This window comes from Trichechus manatus, unplaced genomic scaffold, assembly GCF_000243295.1.
Source record: "Trichechus manatus latirostris isolate Lorelei unplaced genomic scaffold, TriManLat1.0 scaffold00045, whole genome shotgun sequence".
Taxonomy (NCBI): Eukaryota; Metazoa; Chordata; class Mammalia; order Sirenia; family Trichechidae; genus Trichechus; species Trichechus manatus.
Genome location: NW_004443981.1, coordinates 17,318,098 through 17,325,309, shown reverse-complemented (window position 1 = coordinate 17,325,309; position 7,212 = coordinate 17,318,098). Strand labels below are relative to the sequence as shown.

Here is a 7,212-nt window from a genome sequence, read left to right as displayed (position 1 = left end):
TCACAGGCTGGGCCCACCTCAGCCCTCACAGGCTGGCCCCACCTCAGCCGTCACAGGCTGGGCCAGCCTGCCCAGGGATGTCCAGAGCTCCACTCCTGCCGGAGCCTGGGCGAAGGTGAAGTCAGAAGCGGGTGAACACCGGGCACTTAATCAAAGCGCTGTGTCCCCAGCCACACAAATAATCCAATTACATCAGGGAAATTTATTGATCCAGGGAATCAAGAAAGGTAATTAACATAAGTAAATTTACTTTTGAGGTGTTCGTAATGACTTTGCCTCTGCCTCACCTCCTGCCCCTCTCCTTCCTGGGGAAAACCAGCCCACCCTGGCCCTGAGCCCAGAGAGGGGCACCCAGGGGTCCTCCTGCTCCTCTGTTCCCCCCGCACCAGGAGGGGATCACCCTGTTTTTTTGTGTTGCTGCCCTCACCCCAGCTGAGCCCTCTGATCCATACCACATGCAGACAGCCCTCACCGCTGTACCAACAAGCCACGTGCAGGCAGCCCTCACCGCTGTACCAACAAGAACTGTAGACGTTTAACCGCTTCAGGGGGTAGCATATGATCAGGAACCGATGGTACTGAGGAAGAGGTCCGAGCTGCACTGAAGGCATCGGTGAAAAACAAGGCTCCAGGAATTGACAGAATACCAGCTGAGATGTTTCAACAAACGGATGCAGCGCTGGAAGACAGCTACCTGGCCAACCAACTGGAAGAGATCCATATTTGTGCCCATTCCAAAGACAGGTGATCCAACAGAATGTGGAAATTTTTGAACAGTGTTACTCATTTTCTTGAACAAAGGCCTTATTTTCATTTTGCACAGGGCCTCAGAAGTCTCAGCACGACCCTGCCCACGCCTTGCCATCTGCATCTGCTCCAGGCTGAACTGGAAAAGGAGTGGTATCATTCCAGGCTCCCAGACTCAAATCCTGGGTGGGTGCAGCTCTGCCCCCGACTCCCCATTCCCACGCCTCACACCCTGCTTTGTCTGGTCAGCACCGAGCCTCACAGCCTGAGTCCACCCCATTCCCTGGCATCCTGCCCTCCACAGCCCTTCCCAGGTGAATGCCCTCACCCACACCCCCAGCCTAGAGGTTCTGAACCCTTCCCTCCCTCGGGCTGCCCTCGGGCCCCCACCCGCACCCCCTTCTCCACCAGCCAAAGTTTTTCACACTCTGGGGACATGGCCAGCTGATGCCTCCTCCAGGAACCTGTGGCTGCATTGTGTCTCCTCATGTCACAAACGGGCTGCGCAGGTGTGATGGATCCCAGGACTGGAGATGCCCTGGACTGCTCAGGAGGGCCTGGGGTGATCACAGAGTATTTATTAGAGGGAGCAGGAGGGTCAGCGAGAGAGGACGAGACGTGAGGACGCAACCAGAGAGAGAGGGAGAACGGAAGATGCTGTGCAGCTGCCTGCCTGTGAGGGTAGAGGGGCCTCAGGCCAAGGAAAGCGGGCGGCCTCTAGAAGCTGGGAAAGACGCAGACAGGGGTTCTCCTCTGGAGCCTTCAGAAGGAGCCAGCCCTGCCCACACCCTGATGTTAGTCTGGTGGACCCACGTGGGACTTCTGACCTCCAGAACCTCGAGAGAATAACTGAGTGTTTAAGACACTAAGCAGAGGGTGACTTGTTATAGCAGCAATGGGAAACTCATAGTGGAGACCAAGGCCCAGCTCAGTCCTCTAACTGCAGGGAGCCTGGGGCCCCAGCAGCTGGGACCCTCCCTCCTCGCTGGGACCTTTCCTAGTGTCCTATCTTGGGGTGTCTATCCAGGAGGCCCCAGGCTTGCCACTTCCATGGCCCGCCTCCCCCCTGCCCTCATCAGGGCCCCCTCCCAGCTTCCCAGCAGACCCCTGGGCTTCAGCATGCCCACCCCACCCGTGCACCCCAAGAGGGCTGCAGTGCAGGCTCAGGCCCAGGCCCCCCTGCCAGGCGCTGCTGTGACGGTAGCAGAGCAAACATTTGCTTTGGCGGCCAGCTGAGCTAGATGCTTCAGTGTCGTTTAATTACGCCTGCGACAGACGAGTCTCCATAAAACTGCCGTGGAGGGGCGTCCGGGGACATAAATAAAACCACAAGGACATGCAGCACGCACATCGGGGACGGGCCTGGAGGACAGTGCACGGGAGGGCCGTGAGATCATTCCTGGGTGTGAACAGGCCCCTCAGGCCCAGGGCTGAGCGAGAGCCCAGTGCAGCAGCCCCGGCCCAAGAAAGGGAAGTGAGCATAGGTGGACGTGTGAGGTCAGGCATCCAGCACCTCCTCTGTGCCCTTGAAGTCATGTGTACTACTGCACACAACCTCGGGGCTCACTGCGTGCCTCCGTTGTCTGAGCGGGGCTGCTCTGGCTGGCCCTCCGGGGGGGCAGCACGCTCTGGCCTGCACTTTGAGGGCAGCCAGCTGCAGGGTGATGCCCACAGCAGGGGGGGTCCCGTGAGTGTGCACGGCGCTCCCTTAGGATACTCTAGGGGAGAGTCCGCTCTGGCGGCAGCTTCTGGTGATGGCCAGCGCTGCTTGCTTTGTGGCCAAGTCCCTCCAAGCTCCCCTCCACGTCACGTGGCCCACCCCCTCTGATAAGGACACTTGAGACCATGGCATTTAAGGCCCACCAGGATCAACCCTCATCTCAAAATTCTTAACGTAATCATGTCCGCAAAGGCCTCTTTTCCACATAAGGTCACGCTCACACGCTCACAGTCTTTGGGGGCCTTTCCAACCCCCACACTGAGGTCACTAAGTGCCCCCAGCGTCCACTGCTGGTCTGGTTCTTGTCCCAGCAGCACTGTTAGAGCCCACATCTGCCAGTGGGGAGGGCAGGTCCCGTGTCACGGGGCTACATGGGAGCAAGGCAACAAAGCACAGCAAAGGTCCTGGTGAACACAGCACCCGGTGACAAGAAGGAGCAGGCCCCCAGGGCCCTTAGACCCCCAGGGCCCTTAGACCCCCACCAAGATTCTGGGAGTGAGACCAGCTTCGAGGGTGAAATGCCTGGAGGAGGATGGGGCTGAACCCTCAAGTGGCCTGTCGGGGGGCCACATCTCCCAGAGCAGCTCTGAGGTGACCGTGAGTGACAAGGCCTCGCAGTCCCTCTTCCCACCCGGAGCCGGCCCACCCAGTGGGCTCCGAGCCCTTCAGAGTGCCCCCAAGGCTCACTTAGGATGAATTATGTCCCCCTGAAGATGGCAAAGTCCTAACCCCTGGGCTTATGAGCGTGTCTTTGCTGGAAATTAGGGGTGTCCCTGCCTTCTAGTGCTGCTGTAACAGAAATACCACAGGTGGGGGGCTTTAACAAACAGAAATTTATTTTCTCACAGTTCAGGAGGTTAGAAGTCCAAATTCAGGGTACCATCTCTAGGGGGTGGTCACTGTCTCCTTTCAGCTTCTGTTCCTCCGTCCTCTTCAATCTCCACGTGGTGTCTACTTTCCGCATTTCTGCTTGCTTGTCTCTGACGTCAGACTTCTCCTTAGAACTCAGAAGGGACAGGTGTAGGACATGCCCTGTGCTGATACGGCCTCGTGAACAAAATAAAGGAAACGCTGTTCCCAGACAGAGTCACATCCGCAGGTGCAGGGGTTAGGATTCCTGGGGAAGATAGAATTCAGTCCATAACAAGGGTCTTTGAAGATGTTACCAGTTTAGGAAACATGACGTCACCCTGCGGTAGAACCAGTTGCCACGGTTGACCCCAAGTCATGGCGACCCCATGTGTGTCAGAGTAGAACTGTGCTCCATAGGGTTTTCAATGGCTGTTTTTCCAGAAGTAGATTTGCCAGGCCTTTCTTCTGAGGTGTCTCTGGGTGGACATGAACCTCCAACCTTTCAGTCAGAGTCCAGGGTTGTTAACCATTAACTGCACCACCAGGGACTCCTGCCAGAGCAAGGTGGGTCCTAATCCCCCAGGCGTGGTGTCCTGTAAAAGAGAAGAAGAGACCCAGAGAGACGTGGAGGAAGGATAACCACTTGGAGGTGCATCTACAGGCCCAGGAGCCCGGGACCACCAGAGGAGGGAGACAAGGTACGGTCCTCCTGTGGGGACTTCAGAGGGAGCCTGGTCCTGCCAACACCCTGAACTCAGACTCCTAACCACCCAAACTCTGACATAAATTCCTCTTCCTTTAGCCCCCGAGTCTGTGGTACTTTGTTACACAGCCCCAGAACACTCACACAGCCCCCCGCAAACACGGTCTCCCTCCAGCCTCTCTTGGGAAAGTCCAGAACCCCTGTGAATTCCACACGCGTCAGCGGCTTCTCACAGCATCTCCGACCACCGAGCGCAGCACCCCGAGGTCAATGGCTAGCTCCGCCTGCTAGCTGGGGAGTCCTGATTTGCAAAACTGGGCGCAAGTTACCGAAAGAGCTTGGTGGTTCCATCGGCCGCGGCTGCTTTTTCTCCTCCAACATGACTAAGCATCCCTCTCATGTAAGAGGGCGCCCTGGTGGCACAGCAGTTAAGAGCTCGGCTGCTAACCTAAAGGTCAGCACTGCAAATCCACCAGCCGCTCCGCAGGAGGAAGATGTGGCAGTCTGCTCCCGTAAAGATTACAGCCTTGGAAACCCTATGGCGCAGTTCTACTGTGTCCTGTGGGGTTGCTATGAGTCGGAATCGACTCGACAGCAGTGGGTTTGGTTGGGGTTTGGTTTTTCATGGAAGACGTCATGTCTTGCTGTCTCAATATGCTTAGTATTTTTACTGCGTGCATTTATCGTGGGATGTTGCTTAAATCAATTACAGCGTGGAAACTTTATTTCGAGGGCTCCGTGGCCAGCCTCTTCAAAGGACTGCGGCCGTAACCACAGAGGACATCACCTCGGCTGGCAGCCCGTTCCTCATTGCAGGGGTGGGTCATCCTCCCCAAGGCCACCGTGTGAACAGCTTAAAGACTGGGTGCTGTTTACAGCTGGGCTGGCAATCGCTGCCCCACAGGCTTGGGGTGGGGATGGGGGGCTGGAGGCCTGGCTCCACCTCCCCTCTGCTCTGCGGTCCTGGCCACCCCTGCTAAGGATGAGCGGTCACTCTGGTTTCTGTCCCCCAAGTGTCCCTTGCACTGGACGTTCTGCTCCTGAGGATGGGGACAGAATTTCCCACCTGGGTCCCCTGTGCGCAGCTCAGGGTCGGGCCCACGGGAGGTGCGTGAGCTTCCTGGGGCAGCCATGACAAACGACACACGCGTGGCGGCTCAAAACCATGTGAGTCTCTGCCCTCCCAGCTCCGGAGACCAGAAGTCTGAAACCCAGGTGTGGGCAGGCCGCGCTCCCTCCCACGGCTCTAGGGGAGGATCCTTCCTGTCTCCTCCAGCTTCTGTGGCCCCAGGGGCTCCTGTCTGAGGCCACGTCACTCCATCTCTGTCCCCGTCTTCACGTGGCGTCTCCTCTGTCCTTGTCCCTGTGTCTTGTCCTGTCTCTTACAAGGACCCTCGTCGCTGGACTCAGGCCCACCTGGGTCATCTCCAGATCAACCTCATCACGTCTGCAGAGGTCCTTTTTCCAAACCTCATTACGTTTGTAGGTTCCAGGATCAGGACTGAGGACATATCTTTTTGGGATCACCATTCAGCCTGCTATAGGAGGGCGCAACACACCTTAGATGAATGAATGAATGAATGAATGCAGCAGGGCTCTGGATTCCTCTGGCTTGTTCGTAAGAGAAGTGTATACAGAGTCCCATCAGTCACGGAAGATGGGAAAACTGAGGCTCCTTGAAGGGACACGACCTGCCCAAGGTCACCCTGAAAACTCGGGGGGGGGGGCAGGATCAGAGCCCTGCCCTGCCCCTACTGACAGCTTGTCCCCTAGGCCTAGGCTGGTATCATCCTGGGAGGCTTCCAAGAATTTGAGGCCAAAATGAGGGTGGGCATGGGGGAGGGGTGGAAGAGGAAGAGGAGTGGGGGAGGGGTCCCCACTTGAGATCAAAAGTGACCAGGTCCATGGGGAGCCCCTGAGAGAAGCTCAAACCCCTCCTGTCACCCTGTCCTCTGGGTCTTCACTGTGAGGCTGCACACAGCCTGGGCACCACCACCCCCGCCCCCGTGAACAAACCCACGTGTCCCCCGGTCTCCTGGAGTGACTGAGGAGAACCGTCCCCAGGGCCCCCACCAGGCTGAGCCCCCACTTTCGCGGCCCTTGTTCTGCAGAGTCCCTGGGTGGTGCCAGCAGTGAACATCCTCAGCTGCTAACGGAAAGGTTGAAGGTTCAAGTCCACCCAGATGTGCCTTGGAAGAAAGGCCTGGCAATCAGCTTCTGAAAAATCGGCCATTGAAAACCCTGTAGAGTACAGCTCTGCTCTAACACACGTGGGGTTGCCATGAGTCGGAGTTGACGTGACAACTGCTAGTTTTTTGTTGGAGGCAGAGCAGCTGCTCCCTCTGGGTGGCTGAGCCCGTGCTCACCCGCAGAGAGTGGCCCTAGCAGTGTCTGCCTCCCCCAGGAGATCGGGACCTGGAGACAAGCAGTGCCTTACCCCGTGGGTGCCTGCCCTGGACGGGGCTTCGTGGAGGTAGGTGGACTGCCCTGCGTCTCTGGTGTCTCCACTCCCACAGGGCAGGGAAGGGCAGGTGGACACTGGGCTGTGCTGAGCACACGTCTCCCTGTGTGTTCTCACATGGCCACCGCCAGGTTCCCTCTCGGCCAGGCCACCAAGGGTCACAGGGCTCATGGCCGCAACCCGCTCCGCCAGCCGTGCGCCCAGCCGGCGCCGCTGCACACCCCGGCATCCCGCTCATTTCGTGTCAATTTGTCCCTGAAAAATTGCTGATGGTCGTTGTCTGGGGCAGCGTCAGGCAGCCGTGGGTTTGCAGACGAGTTCATCTTGCAAATCAGATGTGGGGGCTTTGCAGGTGGGAATCAGGGTTCCCCCACCTCGCCCCTCTCACTACGAGAGCCCCCCTACAAGAGGTGCCATTGTCACAGCTGTCGCCACGGAAACCAGCGGGCTGCCTTTGTCCAGAGTGGATGTAGTGACGGCAGGCTGGTGACAGGGCAGGTCTGGGGCACCCGGGCCATGAGGACGGCCCCATGGCTGGATGGAGGGTGGCAGAGCCCCAGCTGGGCAGCCCGCACCTCCGTCAGCCCTGGGCCATCAGGTGACCACGACCTCACGGGCCCTGTGGAGAGCGGAGCCCTGCTCGTTAGGAGTGAAATATTAGGGCCTCGGAGGGCCGCCCGCAGACGGCGTAGAAACGCTCCCCTTGGAGAGGCGGGCAGGCAGGCGTGG

The 7,212-nt window shown here is 58.3% G+C and overlaps 1 pseudogene; it reads right to left on the bottom strand.

Moving 5' to 3' along the window:
- The window catches only part of LOC111820619 (stromal membrane-associated protein 2-like), a 16,576-nt pseudogene extending 9,922 nt beyond the window's left edge, over nt 1-6,654 (bottom strand).
- Nucleotides 6,655-7,212: the final 558 nt, after the last annotated feature.